General features: G+C 41.3%; 1 protein-coding gene and 2 long non-coding RNA genes across 3 annotated transcripts in view; all 3 read left to right on the top strand.

Annotated features, from left to right (window-relative positions):
- The window catches only part of LOC132105619 (immunoglobulin superfamily DCC subclass member 4-like), an 83,040-nt gene that overhangs the window by 12,326 nt on the left and 50,630 nt on the right, over positions 1-20,084 (top strand). The window lies entirely within an intron of this gene.
- On the top strand, positions 4,037-5,389 carry LOC132097360 (uncharacterized). The gene is made up of 3 exons (XR_009422725.1): positions 4,037-4,095; positions 4,183-4,314; positions 4,416-5,389. It is a non-coding gene; the product is annotated as an uncharacterized LOC132097360 (long non-coding RNA).
- On the top strand, positions 11,503-11,921 carry LOC132097355 (uncharacterized). The gene is made up of 2 exons (XR_009422724.1): positions 11,503-11,575; positions 11,675-11,921. It is a non-coding gene; the product is annotated as an uncharacterized LOC132097355 (long non-coding RNA).

The following is a 20,084-nucleotide window of genomic DNA, read 5'->3' as shown; positions in this document are numbered from 1 at the left end:
TTACAGATAAAGAGGTGGAGCTGAAGTTTCCGTAACTGCCGTGAATGTTACCTCTTATCACATTGATAGCACCTGTGACAATGGAAACGCTTCTGCCATTGAGTATAGATGTGAAACAGTTCTTCAGATAGACTAAGGGCATTTCCTTGCTCTTTAAAAGTTTATTTTGGCCAGTCTAAAGTGTCTAATTCGTATTTTTTAAATGTTAGCCTCAACAACTAACATTAATGTGTTTGTGCGTACACTACCAAGTCTTTTCTGCTCACGTTTATTTGATCAAATACATTGTAAAAACAGTAATATTGTGAAATATTACAAAATTATTATGTTACTGTTTTCTAGTTTAATATAATTTATTCCTGTGATATCAAGGATATTTTTTTCAGCAGCCATCACTTCAGTCTTCAGTGTCACATGATCCTTCAGAAATCATTCTAATGCTGATTTAGTGCTCAAGAAACTTTTCTTGTACTCACATTTAAAAAATGTTTGTTCCTATTGATGTTTTGTGGAAACTTTGATGCATTTTTTTCTTTAGGATTCTGTGATGGATAGAAAGTTCAAATGAATAGCTTTTGTTTGGAATATAAATCTATACATTTAAATGTATTTACTGTCGCATCCTTGCTTAATTATAAATGTATTAAAAATGGTTGTGTAAATCTGTATGGGTGGTGGATATGGACATAATTTATGGTGCACTGCATTTTGAATCCAGTTGTAATGGTTCACATGGCAGTAGCACAGCTGCAGGATGTGCAAAGTCTAGCAAGTGAGTCATTCTTCATTCATGGTCTGAGGATATAACGTGTCCATTCCAAAGGAACTTTTTTTTTTGGCCATGGATGCCAGAACAGCCACAGCCAGAAAGAGAAAAGTTTACTTTTTCATCCATGAAAATTTTCCAAGATATTTAATCCTTGAGACATGCATTGAGCACTGAATGAGACCGTACTCTTGCACCACTGCTCTTAAAGCCATATTTAACACACTGTTAGGCTGTGAGAATTGGCTGTCAACTTGGGAAGCTGTGATCTCTTGAATACCATCAGCTCATTCTGCTCATAAGGACACGCTCAACAAGCCTTAATTTAAAAAGTCCTTATCATCAACACAATGAGATATGCTAGGAGTGATGTAATTGTTGCATTGTTCTTGTTTTTTCATTAGGCATAGAACCTGTATGTCAACTTGGTTTGGTAAGGACATCAAAATACTAAATCCTTGAGCTTCTGCTTGGACATGAATACAGTTTCAGTTTGTGATGGGTTCTTTTGATAGACCACTCCTAATAGTATAGAGATGTCAATGAATAAATGAAGCCTTCAGATGCAAAAGCCTCTCAATCCATATGAGATGAATAGACTAAATAAATTTTTATCATGCTCCTTTTTAAAATAACATTAGACATTTTTGAAAATAAAGCAGTCAATCACTGACTAATAACCCTTTCTTTGACATTACAGTGAACGTACTGAACCTAAACAGGAGCCTGATGAAAAATTCTTTAAAAAAATTTTTTTTGCATCTGAAGTTTTCAAATGTACTTATACAGTGCCCTCCACTATTATTGGCACCCTTGGTAAATCTGCATTGTTTATTCTTTTGATCTTTCGTTCAAAAAATTCTAGCCAATTATTGAAGTAACACAATTGAAAATGGGTGGTAAATCTCATTGTGAAATAAATACTTTCTCTAATTGATGTTGGCCACAATTATTGGCACCCAATTATTGCAATGTCCTTTTCCCAAGATAACAGCTCTGAGTTTTTTCCCATGCCTGAAGAGTTTATGAGTATGGTCTCCTTCGTGCAGAATCTCTCCAGATCCTTCAGATTCACAGCTCCATGTTGGTGCTTCTTCTCTTCAGTTCATTACATTTTTTTTTCTATAGAGTTCAGGTAAGAGGACTGGGAAGGTATTATTTTGATGTTTATTTTAGAATACTCTCCTGATGGAAGATCCAAACATGTTCCATTATAAGATTCCTAACAGAGGCATGCAGGTTTATATGTTTTTATCTGTTGGTATTTGATAGAATCCATTATGCCATCTGAACAAGATGTCTAGGACCTCCGGCAGAAAAACAGTCCCACAACATTAAAGGGGTGGTTGACTGGGTTTTTTCTAGGCTTGATTGTGTTTGTGTTGCAGTCTAACTTGTTCATGCTTTTTTTTTTTAAAACATATTATTTTTCACATAATTTACCATTATTCCACACCGATCTGTCCCTTCTCTGACAAATGCCTATTATAATGAAGTCCCTCCTTTAGAAATATGTGATGAGCTGAGATTGGTCAGCTGGCTCAGAGTTTTGTGATTCGCTAAAATACCTCTAGATTGCGTCTGAACCATAGACTGTATAAAAGACATGGACGTAGTGTCCGTGATGTCACCCATTGGATTCCGAAGAGTGTTCCGTAGAGAAGCCAAAAGTGGGCGGAGGTGGCCGTAGCAATCTTGGCAGCGTGTCACTGAGCGTCACTCCCGGATAATCAAAAAATTGTGAAAATTGCTGAAACCATGCCATAACTTGACAGTGGTGACCGCAGCGGCAATCCGGCAAACCTGATCTTTAGAACTTTGTTTTGAAACTTGTGAATCCATTCGAATTGTTAGAAGACAGAATCGTGATTCATATATGAACTAGGGCTGGTAAGCGATTAAATGTTTTTATCTAATTAATTACATGATGTGGTGATTAATTAATCTTATTAATCGCACATAAAATTGAGAAATTACTCTGAAAAGATAATTTAAAGTCATTGTTGTGCAAAGCATCAAACAGAGATTACAGAAAGTAGGTACAGCAAGAAATATCTTGTTTGATCAAATTTATTACATATACTCTTTTGGACCATGTGAGTAAATTATGACATAATTGTCATTTTTGGTTGGGTGAACTATAACTTTAATAATTTATTTCCTTAATTTTATTATTATTACTATGAAAATATAAAATTATTTCTTTAGTGAAATGATATTCTAAATAATAAACTAAAACTGCCAGTAGGTGGTGGTAAATGTCTTAATGATTAAGTCATCGTGTCATTTATTCATTCGTTTGATTCCTTCAAAAGGCTGATTTATTCAGGAGTGAAGTAAATGGTTCTTTATGAATGGTTCATTGAATCATTAGACTTGTTCGACTTGAAGCTGTCAGGGTTTTGCACTGACACTGTTTGTCTTGTGTTCTGTTTCTGTTTCAGCACATGACCTTGTTTTCCTTGCCCATGTGCTTCCTTAGCCCCTCCTCCTTGTTTCCTCTTTACCACACCTTCTTGTTAGCCTAGTTGGTATAGTTGTGCTCACCTGTCCCTCATGTATTTTCCTCCCTATTTATAGTGCACCTGGTTTGCTGGTCCGTGGTCATTTTCACACACCTCTGTAACTGTCTTGGTCTCTGTGTGTGGGTGTGGCTGAATATGTGTCCGTGTATGCCTGCCTGAGTCGGTGGTCAACAAGTGTATGAGCTCTGCTCTATGGTGCCTTGTGTGGTCTTCTCTATCAGCCTGGTCCTGCTGCCCCCTCTGTTGCCGAAGTATTCTGCCAGTTGTTTCCTGACGCCTTCCCAGTGGCCTTCTCTAGCTGTTCCTGTTTATTGTGTTCCTGTTGTGGTATCTTTTGCACTTGACCACCCTCTTGTATCAGTCTTTTGTCAATACACCCTTGTTATATCTCACTGCAATTGGGTCCTCCTTCCTAGATCCCTGACAGAAGCAGGTCATCACCATCAGACCGATCGGTGTGTGACATCAAAGTACCGCAAGATCTTAGAGAGCAGAGGACTCCTTGTGCTTCTGAATCGCTCTCGTGGTACTTTGTCATACACTGATCGGTCTGTGCAGCGCCACTTCAAAGCCAACACAACTATGGCTAATGGTTCTGTAACCAGGTGATGGTTGACATGATTTAAATACTTAAATTAGTGAAGTATATATTTGCAGAGAATGTAATGAGAGGTTCCTTTAAGAATGTCAGGTGACGTCATGGCACGTCTGAATGAGCGTGAGCATGCGCGCAATGAGGAAGTCACAGAGTTATGCTGTGCGTGTCCACGATTGCTGTTTGTGTGTAATTTAAATAGCATCCAGGTACGGATATCTTTGTATAACGCTTTTATAAAAGTGTATAATTGCTGTCGACTGGAAGATTGCCTCGATGTTGATTTATATTCACAGGGAGTTGGGTGTTAATGCAGGATTGCGTGAATGTGTGAGGGTGGCTGAGCTACCGCACCGCATATATAGACGAGGCCTGTTCACGTGGAAGAAGTGTTATATTACTGTGTAATATCAGAAACACAAGGAAAAGTGAGTAATATATATGCACTATGTAATTTCAGGTGTATTTAGTGAGTGTTATTGTAGTCTAAATGTCTGTGCAGTTTTAAGATGTTATGTTTTCTTTATAGAATGCCACTACCGTATTATTGTTGCTGGTGTTTTATTTTGACATTGTTGTATATTATTGCACACAAAAAGAGATGACAAGTTGTTATATTATCTTTATTTTGGGGTGAACAATTTGATGTGTAATCCAAGGATATTTTTGACATTGTATTTTGATTTGTTCTGGGTTTTCTGTCCCAAATACTTAAATGAAACTAAATAGAAACTCCTAACCAATTACAAGGAATAAAAATACTAACCTCACTCATATTTGTTGGTCGTGTGTATCATTTTCCTGTGGCCACAATTTTGGTACCAGGAGTGGGGTATTCCAAGAGAGTTGGGAGAGTAAAGTTTTTTTTCATTGTTGTGTGCAATATAAGGAAATGTTGTAAAATAATACGGTAGTGGTGAAGAGAAGACTGAAGATTCCTGCAGGCGAGGAGAGATTCTGGTGGTGAGGAGAGCAACGGATCGTCGTGGAGCATCGCAGGCCCAGCCCGATCTCATTGGCCAGGGGCTAAAAGATTATTTGACAACTGTTGCATCAGATCAGAAGGACTTCAAGCACTTATCCTTTTCAGAGTTTTGCATAAAGACTTTTAAGGACTTGATATTTCACAATGTCAGATCCTGATGATGACCATAGCGGAGCAAATTTAGCAGAACAAATCAGAGATGATGATCATGGTAGACCTAATTTAACAGATCAAATTAGAGAGTTGCAAAGTAAACATGACCAAGCAATGGCTGCGATTTCCTCACTTAATCAGCGGTCTTATGTGTATGTTACTAGAGAAAGGCACATATTACCATATTGTGGTGATATGGAGAAAGACGGCAGGTCAGTTGATGATTTTATAGAGGAAGTCGAGCGGGTTCTGCGTGCTAGGCATCAGTCTGACCAAGATCAGTATGATTTTGTTATGTCTCTGTTAAGGGGCACGGCATTAGAAGAGGTGCGTCTTCGCAGTGTTACTGACGATGGGGTTGACGATTTGTTGTTTTTACAGTCGAAGACAGCTAGAGGGGGAAAACATAAGAGACTTCTCTCATGCACTGTCACAAGCCCTCAGCTTGGTTTTGAAATGTTCCCCCGATAATATAGCGAACGAAAGGGTGACATTAAGAGATCAATTCGTTGAGGGGCTTCGCGACCCATCTCTGCAAAGAGAGCTTCGCAAATTTCTGAGAGACCATCCTCGGTGCACGATGATAGAGGTGCGAGATGAAGCACAGCTTTGGTTCGTAGAAGAGTCCCCTGCAAGTTCAAGAACTATAAAGTCTTGATGTAGTAGTAACCTGACCCAATGTTCAATTCTCAAGGTGCAAGAGAAAAAAAGTGTCACCTTAGAAGATGTTTCATTTATTTCATTTTTCATTTATTTGTATATTTTACAGGGACAGTGCTCATTGATTAACAGTAAAATAACTGTAAATGAGCCAGAGTTAGCTCAACAGGCTAATTTTCATCTGTTGTCCCTGGCCAGTTATTATAAAGGCAACCTAAAAATCAGCATATAAAAAAACATAAAATGACTTTTTACAGTCCACAAGTAATAACAACATAGAAAAGTAATAATAAAACAGATACAACACATCCCAATAAGTAACAAGCAACGTCAGCACACAGTATAGGCTAAAACATAATGAGAAATTTCAAAGTCTGACACAAGACAATCTGCTATCAAGCAACAATTCTCAGTAGACAGTCAGTAGTCTAATGTGCACATATCTGATTATCAATAAGCCAGTTCTTAAGCTGACCAGTAAAAGAACGATAAGTGTCTGTTTCTCTTATCATCCTTGGCAATAAATTCCACGGTTTAGTTGCTATTACAGAGAACGCTGACTGACTAAAGGCATTTTTTCAAGTGGGAATGATACAGTCCCCTCTTGTGATACCTCTGGTGACATGAGTGCCTGCTCTCTGCATAACAAATCTCTTCAGTGGAGGTGGGGCTGTACTATGCAATATCTTATAGACTAGACAAAGATTACTGTAAGTGATCAAGTTTTCCCAGCTCAGAAGTCTATGGGTATTTAAAATTTGACAAGTGTGAAAATTATTAAGTTTCTGAACTAAAACTTTAAGAGTTTGTTTATAAAGACTTTCAAGTGACCTCATTGTAGACTTGTTAGCTTGTGCCCAGCTTGTCAAACAATATGTAAAATGCGGGATAATCATGGCATTCATATATATCATAGCAGTTTCAAAGGTGAATGAATCCTTAACAAATCTAAAATTACTTAAATTAAATCTAACTCGTTTGCACATACGTTTAACATGAATTCTAAAACAGAGATTCGAATCAATCCAAACACCCAGATACTTGTATTCAGTCACAACTTGCAAATTTTGACCTGATATCATTATGTCAGGGTCTGGAACATTACATGGTCGCTTTGAAAAGAACATGCTAACCGTTTTACCAACATTTAACGTTAGACATGATCTGTCAAGCTATGTTGTGATATAATTCATTGCACTGGTTAGTTTTAAAGCAGCTAGCTGTTTTGTGCTGCTATGTACATAAATAACAGCATCATCAGCATATAATAAAATTTCTACATCGGGACAAACCAAAGGCAAATCATTAACATAAAGACTGAACAACAGTGGCCCAAGTATAGATCCTTGCAGAACACCAGTATTATTTGTATAAGAAGTGGATTTGTGATTTTTCACCTTTACATAATTGGTTCTTTCCTTTAGATATGAATCAAACCACCTAATGGTATCATTGGAAAAATTTAAAGAAGCTAACTTGTTAATATGTATTCCATGATTTACAGTATCGAAGGCCTTTTTAAGGTCCAAGAAAATTGCTCCCACGATACCACCCTTATCCATCATGGATTTAATATTTTCCAAAAGGAAAAGTGTAGCAATCTCTGTTGAATGGTGAGCTCTAAAACCAAATAGCATAGGATGCAGGCTAAAGTCACTGTTGTTCAAATAAAAAACTATTTTCTCCGAAACCCACTTCTCCATCACCTTAGATACAACAGGCAAAATACTGATAGGTCTATAGTTACTAATAATCTGGGGATCTCCTGCTTTAAATTTGTATTTGGAAAAATCCCTTGAGATATTGAAAGGTTTATGATATTTGTAATAGATGGAGCTAAGCAGTCCTTTAGGCCTAGGTCTCAGCCAAAATTCACTGAGGATGGACAACCAATATGTTTCAGATGCCAAGTCGCTGGACATGTGGCAAAGAATTGCCCACAGAAGCAGAGCTCTAGAGCTGTGAGACCTGCATCTTCTGCCCCGCAGGGAAATGAGAACCCCCAGTTGTTGTGAGTCGGGCAATTTGGGGGGGCCAGACAGACTCAAAAGATGCACCTCCAACCTGTGACCAGTTGTTGCAATGTGCTTTGGGTACATGTCCTGTGGTAGAGCTTTCAATTTGTGGTGTCACCACTAAAGGTTTATTGGACAGGTGGTTAGGTGAGCACAATAACAGAGCAGTTCTTCAGAGACCATTTGTGTGGTAAAGATGCTGATATCCTCTCCATGGCAGGTAGGCTAAAGCTCACAGCGGCCAACGGGCTTGACATACCCTACCTGGGTTACTTAGAGCTTGAGGTGGAGGCCATGGGAATTAAGATGCCGGATTGTGGTTTCCTAGTAGTCAAAGATGTTTCTAGCCCTGAAAACACAGTGCCATGCATCCTAGGAATGAATATAATCAGCCGATGTAGACAGCTAGTCCAAGCAGAATTTGATACCACCTTAGGAGGAAAATTAGATTCTGATTGGAGACATGTTTTCCAAAAAGTACAGACATGTACTGTGAACAAAAAATCCATGGTGTGTCTAGCTGGAAAATGGACAGAACATATACCTGCGGAATCAGTTGTGACAATTACAGCGACAGGCTTCAATAGGGGTGTCGGGGAAGGAAGTCCTATAATGTTAGAACCTCTTAGTACTCCGTTGCCAGGAGGTTTGGTAGTTATCCCCACCATCGTTGACTCCCATTGTCCCTGCATACCTGTTAAAATTCTAAATTTTTCTCAGGAGGACGTGTGGTTATCACCCAGGATCCGGCTGGGTATCCTGTCAAAGGTGGAATGTGTGGACAGCTCACATCAGTGTGAAGTAAGGTTTCAGCGGATTTCAGCAGAACTTGAACAGGTGACTTTAAATATTAAGGATGGGCAAAGCAGAGACCGTGTGCAGGAAATCTTGGATAAGATTGATGTAGGAGGAAGTGAGTATGAGCAAGCTCAGCTTAGGTCATTGTTGAAGAAGTACATTGATGTTTTTGCGCTAGAGGATGAGGACCTAGGCTACACAGACAAAATCACACATGAAATTCACTTAACTGATGATGAGCCTATCACACTGCCTTATCGTCGAGTTCCTCCTAACCAGTATAGAGAAGTGAAGGATCACATCTCACGATTGGTAAGGAAAGGAGTCATACAGGAAAGTAATAGTGCCTACACATCCCCAATTGTGCTGCTACGTAAAGCAGACGGCAGTATCAGGCTATGTGTAGATTACCGCAAATTTAATCAGAAGACCAAAAAAGATGCCTTTCCCTTACCTCAAATAGATGAGAGCTTTGAGGCTCTGCGGGGTGCGTGTTACTTCTCGACAATTGATTTAGCAAGCGGCTATCATCAGGTGACCTGGTGAATTCATGCCTGACCCCTGAAAGCTCCAGCAGAACTAATGTCCTTTTAGGGAGTCTGTGGACTGAAAAATGTCAAACCGCCTTTGACACACTCATAGATAAGCTTACTAGTGCGCCTGTCTTAGGGGTGGCGGACTATTCAAAACCCTTTATCGTGGAGACAGATGGAAGCAGTCACGGACTGGGTGCTGTTTTATATGAGCAACAGGGACATGTAAAACGTGCCATTGCTTTTGCAAGTAGACGGCTGAGAGATGCGGAGAGAAATGATAGAAATTACAGCAGCATGAAACTTGAGCTCCTTTCTCGAAGTTTCGAGGGTATTTGTTGGGGTCCAAATTTACTGTGATAACTGACAATAATCCTCTGTGCCACTTGAAAACAGCAAAGTTTGGAGCAATTGAACAAAGGTGGCTTTCGCAGTTGTCCGTCTTTGATTTCGATGTTCAGTATCGTCCGGGGTATCGAAACACAGTAGCTGACACACTATCTAGACAGCCGTTCACAGGGGAGCCTGAGCTGGTTTCGGAGGATGCGGAGTATGATGGATGTGTGGCCATCTGTGGTTGGATTCACCGGGGTATAGAACTTGACCCTGCACTTGTAGCTGCTGGGACATACAGCTGTAAAGTGAGGCATATGGGAGCTGTAGTGTCAAACTCCCTGGATGCTGGCAATGGATGGGGTCAGGGAAATACTCCAACATTTCCAGGCTATACAGCTGATGAATTAATTGGCTTCCAGCAGCAAGATTTTGTAATTAGTGGATTCAGAAAGTTTTGGGATCAAAAGAGAAGGCCCCATGGGAAGGAGCTAAAAGCTCTGGCAAAACCTGTTCAGTCAATGTTGAAGCACTGGAACAGCATCAGGGAGCGCCAAGGTCTACTGTACCGTGTCTTTGAGGATGTCAGATATGGGGAATCTTATCAGCTATTGTTACCTCTCAGCTTGAAGAAGCCTGTCTTGGAGTATGTGCACAACTCTATGGGGCACCAAGGTGTCGAGCGTACCCTCCACTTGTTGAGGCGCAGGTGCTTTTGGATAGCACAATGATGTGGAAGAGTGGATAAAAGATTGTCAGCAATGTGTGATGGCTAAGCTGCTGCAGCCAAAGGTCCACCCTCCTATGAAATCATTCCTGGCTTCTAGACCTCTTGAGGTAATCGCTGTGGACTTCACTGTCCTGGAACCCGCGTCTGACGGTCGGGAAAATGTTCTTGTAATCACCGATATCTTTACAAATTTCACTCAGGCCTTCCCGACCCGAGATCAAAAAGCAGACACCACTGCCAAGGTGTTGCTTAGGGAGTGGTTCATGAAGTATGGTATTCCAACACGTCTGCATTCCGATCAGGGACGTAATTTCGAGAGTGAGGTGGTGGCTGAACTTTGTAAGCTTTATGGGGTGAAAAAGAGCTGCACCACCCCATACCACCCCACTGGCAATGCTCAGTGTGAGCAGTTCAACAGGACGCTACATGACCTGTTGAAAACGCTGCCACCTGAAAAGAAACACAGATGGCCCGAATACCTACCGGAGCTGGTTTACGCATATAATGTGACACCCCATACGACTACTGGCTATTCTCCATATTATTTGTTGTTTGGAGTTGATCCTTATCTGCCAGTGGATTCCCTGCTTGGTCAAGAGCAAGCTGTAAACCATAAACACGACTGGCTGTTGGTCCACCAAAGGCGTCTGAATGATGCACATGCCAGGGCAAGGGAATATTCTGAACAAAAGGCTGCTGAGCACATTTCATTAGACAAGGATCGAGTATATTGCCCGAAGATTGAGATCGGGCACTGGTGTACCTGAGGAACAAAAAATATAGGATGCCTGGGGGCCAATCATATACAAGGTAGTAGGGATCTTGGACAACACATACACAGTGGAGCCGTTGGAAAGAGGGCCTGCAAAGAGAGTTAACAGAATTGACATCAGGCCTTGTGTGAATCATCCTACTCCTGCCCCTAGGAGAGTGCGGAAAGCACGAGAGGAGAAGTCCGAGCCCCTTAGTGAAGAGGAGTCTGAGGATTCAGAAGAGGGTGTGGTTTTAAGGGAGGAGAGACCTCATGCACCTGTAGTAAAAGATCTTAGTACCTAGCCTTTTGGCCAACAGGGTTAAGAGCATGAACCCAAGGTATTACTCAGCAGAGAATTGGTTGATTCTGCCCATGCCGATGTTTTAGCAGAGCCTGCCGAAGCCTTGGAGACTGAGGAAAGGCTGGATGCAGCTACTAGTGTGTTAACTCATCCTGTTGCTGCACCACGCAGTCTTAGTAGGAGGCCAAATGCTGGACAGCATTCAAATTTGCACCATGAGCCAAGGTCGGTCCTGGACTTTGCCTCTATAAGTCCAGCAGCAGTTTCACAGATATTAGCTGACTTAAGTTCTGTTCTGTTTAGGGAAGCAGTGAGATAGATCAGGAGTACGCTGGTTGGCTGAGCTACCGCACCGCATGTATAGACGAGGCCTGTTCATGTGGAAGAAGTGTTATATTACTGTGTAATATCAGAAACACAAGGAAAAGTGAGTAATATATGCACTATGTCATTTCAGGTGTATTAAGTGAGTGTTACTGTAGTCTAAATGTCTGTGCAGTTTTAAGATGTTATGTTTTCTTTATAGAGTGCCACTACCGTATTATTGTTGCTGGTGTTTTATTTTAACATTGTTGTTTATTATTACACACAAGAAGAGATGACAAGTTGTTATATTATCTTTATTTTGGGGTGAACAATTTGATGTGTAATCCAAGGATATTTTTGACATTGTATTTTGATTTGTTCTGGGTTTTCTGTCCCAAATACTTAAATGAAACTAAATAGAAACTCCTAACCAATTATAAGGAATAAAAATACGAACCTCACTCATATTTGTTGGTCCTTTGTATCATTTTCCTGTGGCCACAGTTCAATACGCCAATGGTTCACCAAATTCATTCAAAACGTGGATTAAGAAATTAAATGCCGCTGTGGGTTGCTCAGAGATAAACAGTTCTGCTTTGTCTTTATACTTTGGTTGGCAAAATTGATCAAAACAGACAACATTGTGTATAAAATAACACAATATTAACTTCTTAAGAAACTGTTGTATAAGATGAGTATCACATTTGCACACTGTTGGGAACATTACTTTAAAAAAGTAATTAGTTATAGTTACTCACTACTTGTTCCAAAAAGTAACTGAGTTAGTAACTGAATTACTCTATAATAAAAGTAACTCGTTACCAGGGAAAGTAACTATTTGTGTTACTGTAAAAAAAAAAGAAAAAGTTGCTATATGTCAAATAATTTTGATAATAATTATAATATAATAATAATAAGTCAGTTGAAATGAGTAGAACAGACAGGTGTTCGTACATAACTTTCGATATTTATTGCACGTCAACAGACAGCAAGAGTTTTATCCTGCACTTCAAGTATTATCTTTCTAAGGAAAGTGTTTTTGGCCACTAGCTTTGTAGATGCGTGTGTCACACATTACATGTACACATTACATGCATGTTCTTGCCTTTGACCACAATGAATTTGAAGTAGTGCTTATATATCCACCTTGAAAGTGCAAACTTTTCATCAGATTGCTCCTAATTCGCCATTTCTGCTGCTGCTGCGAATCTCTGTGTAGCTGTTGCGTGTGTGTGTGTTTGTGTGTTTGGCGCAGCTGGTGCGTGTGCCTCCATGTGTGTAAAACACTGGCTCTGATTGGCTACCATGAAACATATGACTCTGCCTTAGCCAATTATAATCGCTTATCTCGTTATTAGCCCAGACATTAGACATTTTCTAAGCTCCATCACGCAATAAGTTGTTGCAACTGCCTCATATTAGTCATCAATCGGCTGTATGAAATAGCAGATGATCCACACAGGTCTGGGGCGGGGCAAGTGTGTTAAATGCGTTAATAATTTTAACACGTTATTTTTCTCCATAATTAATTAATCTAATTAACGTGTTAAATTACCAGCCATAATATGAACAGATTTTTCTGTACACCCCTAGTTTTCTCTTCCTCTTCTCTAAACTAAAGCAGCACAGCATGGCCTCGCTCCCTTTGTTGCGTGTTCCCGGGGACGGGATTTATCTGGATTTGTGATGTAAAGGACCTGGGAAGAAGCTTGTTGTACTTTTTATCACTGTTTGTACTAAACCCATCTGGTGGGTCTACTGCTCAAAAGGTTATTTTTTTGTTTCATCTGAGCATAGAAGCCAGTGCCATTTGAAGTTCCAGTCGTGTCTGACAACTGAATATGCTGGAGTTTGTTTTTGGATGAGCTAGGAGAATTTTTCTAGAAACCCTCCTTAACAACATGTGGTGATGTAGGGGCTGTTTTTTTTTTTTTTTAGTGTTTCTTACCCCAGGTCTCACCTTATCTCTGCAATTCTCCAGCTGTGATCCTTGGAGAGTCTTTAGCCACTCAAACTCTACTCCTCACTGTGCATTAGGACAATATAGAGACACGTCCTTTTCCAGGCAGATTTGTAACATCTTTATTTGGTTGGTACTTCTTAATTAGAGCATCTTGGCTGCGTCTGCTCTTGTCTTCGTGATTTGTTTCTGTTTTGTTTTGCCTTGTTGGCCTTTTATTTTTTGGCGGAGAGGACGCTGGCGCTGGCTGTTCGCCGCTTCTCTGCAAATTCGCGCAAATCCGCTCTACCGTACTATTCTTACTGTAGTTACTGAAATCGCTACAGCAATTGACGGAAAATTTTTTTTTTTTTTTTTTTTTTTTTTTTTTTTGCACTCAGTAGCCAACTGATTGCTACGTGAAGTGTTACCTGGCACATACCTGTTACTAAGCTGAAACCGGCAAAGTCACAGTGTATTCTCCACTCTTTGGCTTCAAATCCCTGAACCAACTTCGGGTTCTGCAATCGCCTCTGCCTTCAAGCGGATGTCTGCACGTGGAATACCATCTTTGTGGAAGCTGTGGATTACCTTGGCTTGTGTCGTTGTCTTTCACCGGTACTCGCCTGGATATCGGCTAGCCGCTAACACATCACGCATCATGTTGTGGTCCGACACCTCGATGCAACATCTCCGAGCTCTCAATAACAACAACCGAGCTCCCCTGCAGCAACTGGATCTTCCGTACCGACCTCGATATATCCATAGGGGATCAAGGCGCCGGTTTGTTGTGTTTAAATCCGGTGACCACAGCTCCATCTCATCCCTCTGGTCGGCATCGCGTCCCGTTGCGCAACTGACACGTCACCGTTTGCGTCATCAGAGTACCGCTACTCCTGGCATAGATAGTGCTGGGTGTAAACGGTGCACTGTAAAACCTGGAGTGGATCGCAGGGTTCTCCGCCCTGTCAATAAACTGGATTTTAGAGCTCAAATGACATTTGAACTGCTAAATGTGCAGTCCCTGTCAAACAAATCTGGACTTGTATACGACCACATCCTGGATAAGGGGATAGATATTCTCTGTCTTACAGAGACATGGCAGCAGCCTGGAATATACTCATCCCTAAATGAGGCCTGCCCACCCGGGTATAACTACCTCGATAAGGCTCGTACAACTGGCCGTGGTGGGGGCCTAGCTGTTTTACATCGCAGCAACATTGAATTATCCCCCGTGTCTGTGCCCAGTACTGGCTCATTTGAAAGTCTGGTTTTTAGTTGCAAAAAAGCTTTTTCAGCAACAATAGCCCTCGTCTATCGCCCTCCCAAACCACAACCAACTTTCATTCCTGACATTCATGATTTTCTAATCTCCCTCTGCACAGCTCACTCAAATATTCTGGTTATTGGTGATTTCAACATACACGTGGACTCCCATAACTGTAAACTGGCCTCAAATTTCAAACAAACCCTGGATTGTCTTAACCTCCAACAGCTTGTGGATGCCCCCACACACAATAGGGGGCACACACTGGACCTTGTCATTACAGACTCCCTCTCAGTTTCAGGCCTTCAGGTGTATGACGTGGGTGTCTCCGATCACCTGGCGGTTACATTTGAAGTCCCAATATTAGTTCCTCCCACCAAACCAAAACGCCATATTACCTTCAGAAACATTAAGAACTTGGACGCCACCTCCCTCAGTCAACATCTCCAGCATCTCTCCCCCTCTCCTCACTCATCAGCTGATGACTTAATGGACTACTACAACACCAGCCTCACCTCTATTCTGGATTGTCTTGCTCCATTAAAAACCCGGACAGTCACGTTTACCCGCTCTGCCCCCTGGTTTACAAACGAGCTGAGAGGGATGAAGAGGTCTGGCCGTGTCCTGGAGCGTGCCTGCAAAACATCTGACCTGACGGTGCATAAGTTGGCCTACCGGGAACATCGTAGGGCTTATGCCAAAGCACTCTCCAAGGCTAGGTCAGAATACTACTCAACACTTATAAACAACAACCCAGGTAACTCCAAAAAACTGTTCTCCACAATAAATCACATCATCAAACCACAGATTTCCTCATTCTACAGTCCAACTGATATAAATTGCAACCGGTTTCTTGATTTTTTTACATCAAAAATTGACATTATTCGCTCCTCATTTCCACTTCTAAATAGCACCTCACTAGACCTGCCCGCAACACCCATCTCTCAAACCCTATCACAACTGTCCCCCACAATGCAGCAGGAGGTCGAGAACATCATTCGTAAATCCAAAACATCCACTTGCCGCCTTGATCCCCTCCCATCTCCTCTGCTTAAAACTCACACTAACTCTATCAGTTCCCTCATAACCAAAATAATAAACATGTCCGTAGAGACAGGCTATGTTCCCACCTCCCTCAAAACTGCTCTCATCAAACCCCTCCTCAAAAAACCCACCATGGACCCTACACCACTGTCGAATTACAGACCAATTTCTAATCTCCCATTCATCTCCAAACTCCTGGAAAAAGTTGTTTCCACCCAGCTCCATAATCATCTCAAATCCAACAGGCTATATGAGAAATTTCAATCTGGTTTTCGTCCCTCCCACAGCACAGAAACAGCTCTTATCAGAGTCACCAGCGATTTGCTGATGGCTTCTGATTCCGGTTCCACATCCCTCCTCATTTTTCTCGACCTCTCTGCTGCGTTTGACACTGTAGACCATCACATTCTCCTGCACCGACTTCAGCACTACACAGGTCTTTCTGGTACTGCCCTGAAATGGTTTCACTCCTATCTCACTGATAGAACCGAGTATGTAGCTCTGGGTGATGTAAAATCCAGACCCCACACTGTCACCTGTGGGGTCCCCCAGGGCTCCGTACTCGGTCCAATCCTCTTCACCATTTACATGCTCCCCTTGGGTCGTGTCGTCAGCAGGCATGGAGTTAATTTCCATTGCTATGCTGACGACACACAACTCTACCTTCAAGTCACTCCCTCTAGCTCCCCCTCTACCACGACTGCCCGCCTTAGCTCCTGCCTGGAGGAGATAGAGGCGTGGATGAGTCAAAACTTCCTGCAGCTGAATGGCTCCAAAACAGAGGTCATTCAAACTGGAACTGTTCATCAACTCCGCTCCTCTCCAATCACCACTGTTTCACTCTTTGGACACACCACTCCCCTTTCTTCCTCTGTTACTAACCTAGGGGTAAAATTTGACCCCCACCTTTCCTTCGACAGTCATGTCACCTCCATCTGCAAAACTGCATTCTTTCACCTCCGCAATATTTCCAAACTGCGCCCCTCCCTCTCCATTTCTGCTGCAGAGAAGCTCGTCCATGCTTTTGTCTCCTCCAGGCTGGACTACTGTAATGCACTCCTCATTGGGATTCCTGGCAGGAGCCTTCAAAAGCTCCAGTATGTTCAGAACAGCGCTGCCAGGGTCCTGATGAGGGTGCGAAAACATGAGCACATCACCCCCATCCTTCGTTCGCTGCACTGGCTCCCCATTCAGTCCCGCATAGAATATAAGGTCCTCCTTCATACCCATCACTGTCTGCACGGTGCGGCCCCCACTTACCTCACTGAGTTGCTCACGCCAAATTCATCAACTAGAACCCGGTCAGGCCAACAGCACCGTTTGGTCATGCCCAGGACACGGCTCAAAAAAATGGGCGACAGGGCCTTTCAAGTCGCTGCTCCCTGCCTGTGGAACGCCCTCCCAGACCACCTCAGGGCCCCGCAGACAGTGGACACATTCAAAAAAGGACTAAAAACCCACCTTTTTACACAGGCTTATTTTAACAGCTAAAGCTTGTTTTTAGTCCCGTCTTTTAACATGTTGTGTTTTTATTGTAATACTGTATTGTTTTTAATTATGTTCTACTGTAGCACTTTGAGATTTGGTGTCAAATGTAAAGTGCTTTACAAATAAAATTTATTATTATTATTATTATTATTAATTATTACCCTGATGGTGGAAATGGGGATTTTCTATTTTCTTACAGCCACTTTCTATTTTGTGAAGCTTAACAATCTTGTTCTGCACAGCAGAACTATATTCTTTGGTTTTACTCCATGTGATGGATGATTATGGAAATTTGGCCTTTGTGTTCCTCATATTTATAAGTCATGGCTGGACAATGGATTTAAATATGAATGGGAAAATACTTCAGATATATTTTACTCATAAGGATTTCTAAGGGTGCCAATACTTGTGGTGAACATGCATTGGAGAAAAACAATGAGACCCCCCCCCCCCCCACACACACACTTTCAATTGTTTTACTTCAATTATAGGTTCGAATTTTGTGATTTTTTTTTTTTTTTTTTTTAATAAAAGATCAAAAGGATAAACAATGCAGATTTATTTTCACAACCACCTTTGCTCATATCTACCAAGGGTGCCAATAATAGTGGAGGGCACTGTAAACATTTATTCATTTAGCAGACGCTTTTATCCAATATTATCCAAATGTTGTCTAAACAGTCGATGTTTCCCAAATTTATGTTGCTTCTGCATACTATTATCCGAGAACATCCATGGGTTCTGAGGACACTTATTAGTGTAGTAGACGTGTTCACTGCCATCTTCAGCATCTCCTCTGGTCTGTTGGTATTCCTCACATGCTTTAAGAGCACTGACCTCAGTAATCATTAAGCACTTTGAGCTAGGGCTGCACGATATTGGGAAAAAATGACATCTAATCAATTTTTTTCTTACAAACAAAAATGGGGTGAGCACACTTATTCTCATTTTAAATGATTTAAACATCGACACCATCGTGTCAATTGATTAATATGCGCGGGGGAGAGAGAGCAAGACAGCGCTCGTGTTGTTTGAAGACGGTCTCTCTCTCTCTCTCTCTCTCTCTCTCCCTGTCTCTCTCTCTCCCTCTGTCTCTCGCTCTCTCTCACGCGTGCTCTCTCTCTCTGCCCTGTCAAAACTTACACTCTATGATGGTTAAGCTGTGCAATTAATCCGCGAATCACATTCGTCAAGGGCCGGGGAGCAGCTGGCCTGTACAGTTAATGAATAATGGATCAACTACGACAGCCTACATCGCACATCCCGCGATGTGAACATCGTGGATTCGTACATTGCGAAATCGCTGCTTAAACGACACATCGTGCAGCCCTACTTTGAACAGTGGGTCAAAACCCGCATGTGCTTCCACCTTGTTCCCTTTTGATTGCTTACCAGCCAAATAGATCAACAAATCTATTGCAATCCAGGTCTTCCATCAGTGATGCGATCTTTTAAAATAATCACCTTGCACAAAATCTGCTTTGACACTGCGGTTTTGCAGTCACGTTCCTGCCACTACCAACGGTGTACTATTATTTTGTTCGAATATTGTTTACTCATCTTTCTATTTACTGCAGTATTTATTGTCATGTCCCAATGAAATGTCACATCTGTCACATTTTAAATGAAATACCTTGACTGAGGAACAAAAACACCTTTTTGATGGCCTCCTGTTTGTGCCAGAGAGAGATACGAAGTTGAATGAGCTGACATTGTGATCCCATGGTAACTTCCATGCTGCTCTAAAATGTTTCCTCATCACTGCACTCTCTCTTGTCATATCCTCATAGATGGAGTGTTTGCAGTCCTCCCACTCAACTCCCATACACTGCAGTAAGGGTCAGCTTTAATTCTTCCACGCTGTATAGTTCAGGAAGTTTACCAGCATGACACATGGATGTTGATTGTCATTATGCCTGGACTAACATATCTTTAATCACTCTCATGTCATTCTTTTATGACTTATGCTGTAGAACACAAAAGATGGTTTTAATGTTTCACCTGGTACTGTCCATACAATGGAAGTCAGTGGTGTCCAAAAATCTTTTCATCGTATAAATAGAATAATAGTAATAATTAAATACATTGTATCTTTTTTTTCAGGATATTAAACCTGTTAGCCAGCACAAAGACGCCCTCGTCCTGAAAGCCTCTAAACTCGCACGTATCAGTGTTTATGAATAGATTCAATTAAACGGGACAAATTTAATCTTGACAATCTATGTATCATTATATAGATCTAAGCCTCAAGCATCGACGACAGATCGCTGTTTTTCAATGGAAAGCTTATAAAGACTGTATTTGCTACATTTGTGTAAGCAGTACACATAAAAACATGAACATTAGAAACGCTGTACATACCAGATCCGTCGTAATAACGAGACATAATCACATCCAAAGCTGTAAATCCCGGTTTAGTTAGAAAGGTAAGGGTCCACTGAACGACATCTCATGAAGCACGTTTAGTCCAACGAAGCAATAACATTGTAATATGGATCATAATTCCTTTGTTTACATTTCAGTTCTTCAGCGACAAGCTGTTTGTGTCCGTTATGGAATAACTCACGGTCAGAAACTGCGTCTTTGTAGTAAAAAAACGGCATGGTTTTGCAGCGTACAGTGTCATAAACCGAATGAGGTGATCCACCGGAAAAAAGAATGAATGAAAGATAGGCGAAAGATAGTTTATTTGAATTTTGGCGCTCCCTCGTGACGCGCTCTGACGCACCTGTCAGCTGATGGAGGCGGAACTTTTAGCGATCGCCTTTTTCTTTGTTTGTTTTATTTTTCAACAGTTTTTATATATGTGAGAGTGTGTTTTATGTTGAATGTGAATGTATCTGCATGATTACAATCTGTTTGAGTGCAAATCAGCCCAAATCAGCTTGCTAT

This window comes from Carassius carassius, chromosome 2, assembly GCF_963082965.1.
Source record: "Carassius carassius chromosome 2, fCarCar2.1, whole genome shotgun sequence".
Taxonomy (NCBI): domain Eukaryota; kingdom Metazoa; phylum Chordata; class Actinopteri; order Cypriniformes; family Cyprinidae; genus Carassius; species Carassius carassius.
Note: the sequence above shows the minus strand (reverse complement) of the source record. Positions and strands in the feature narration are given on the sequence as shown.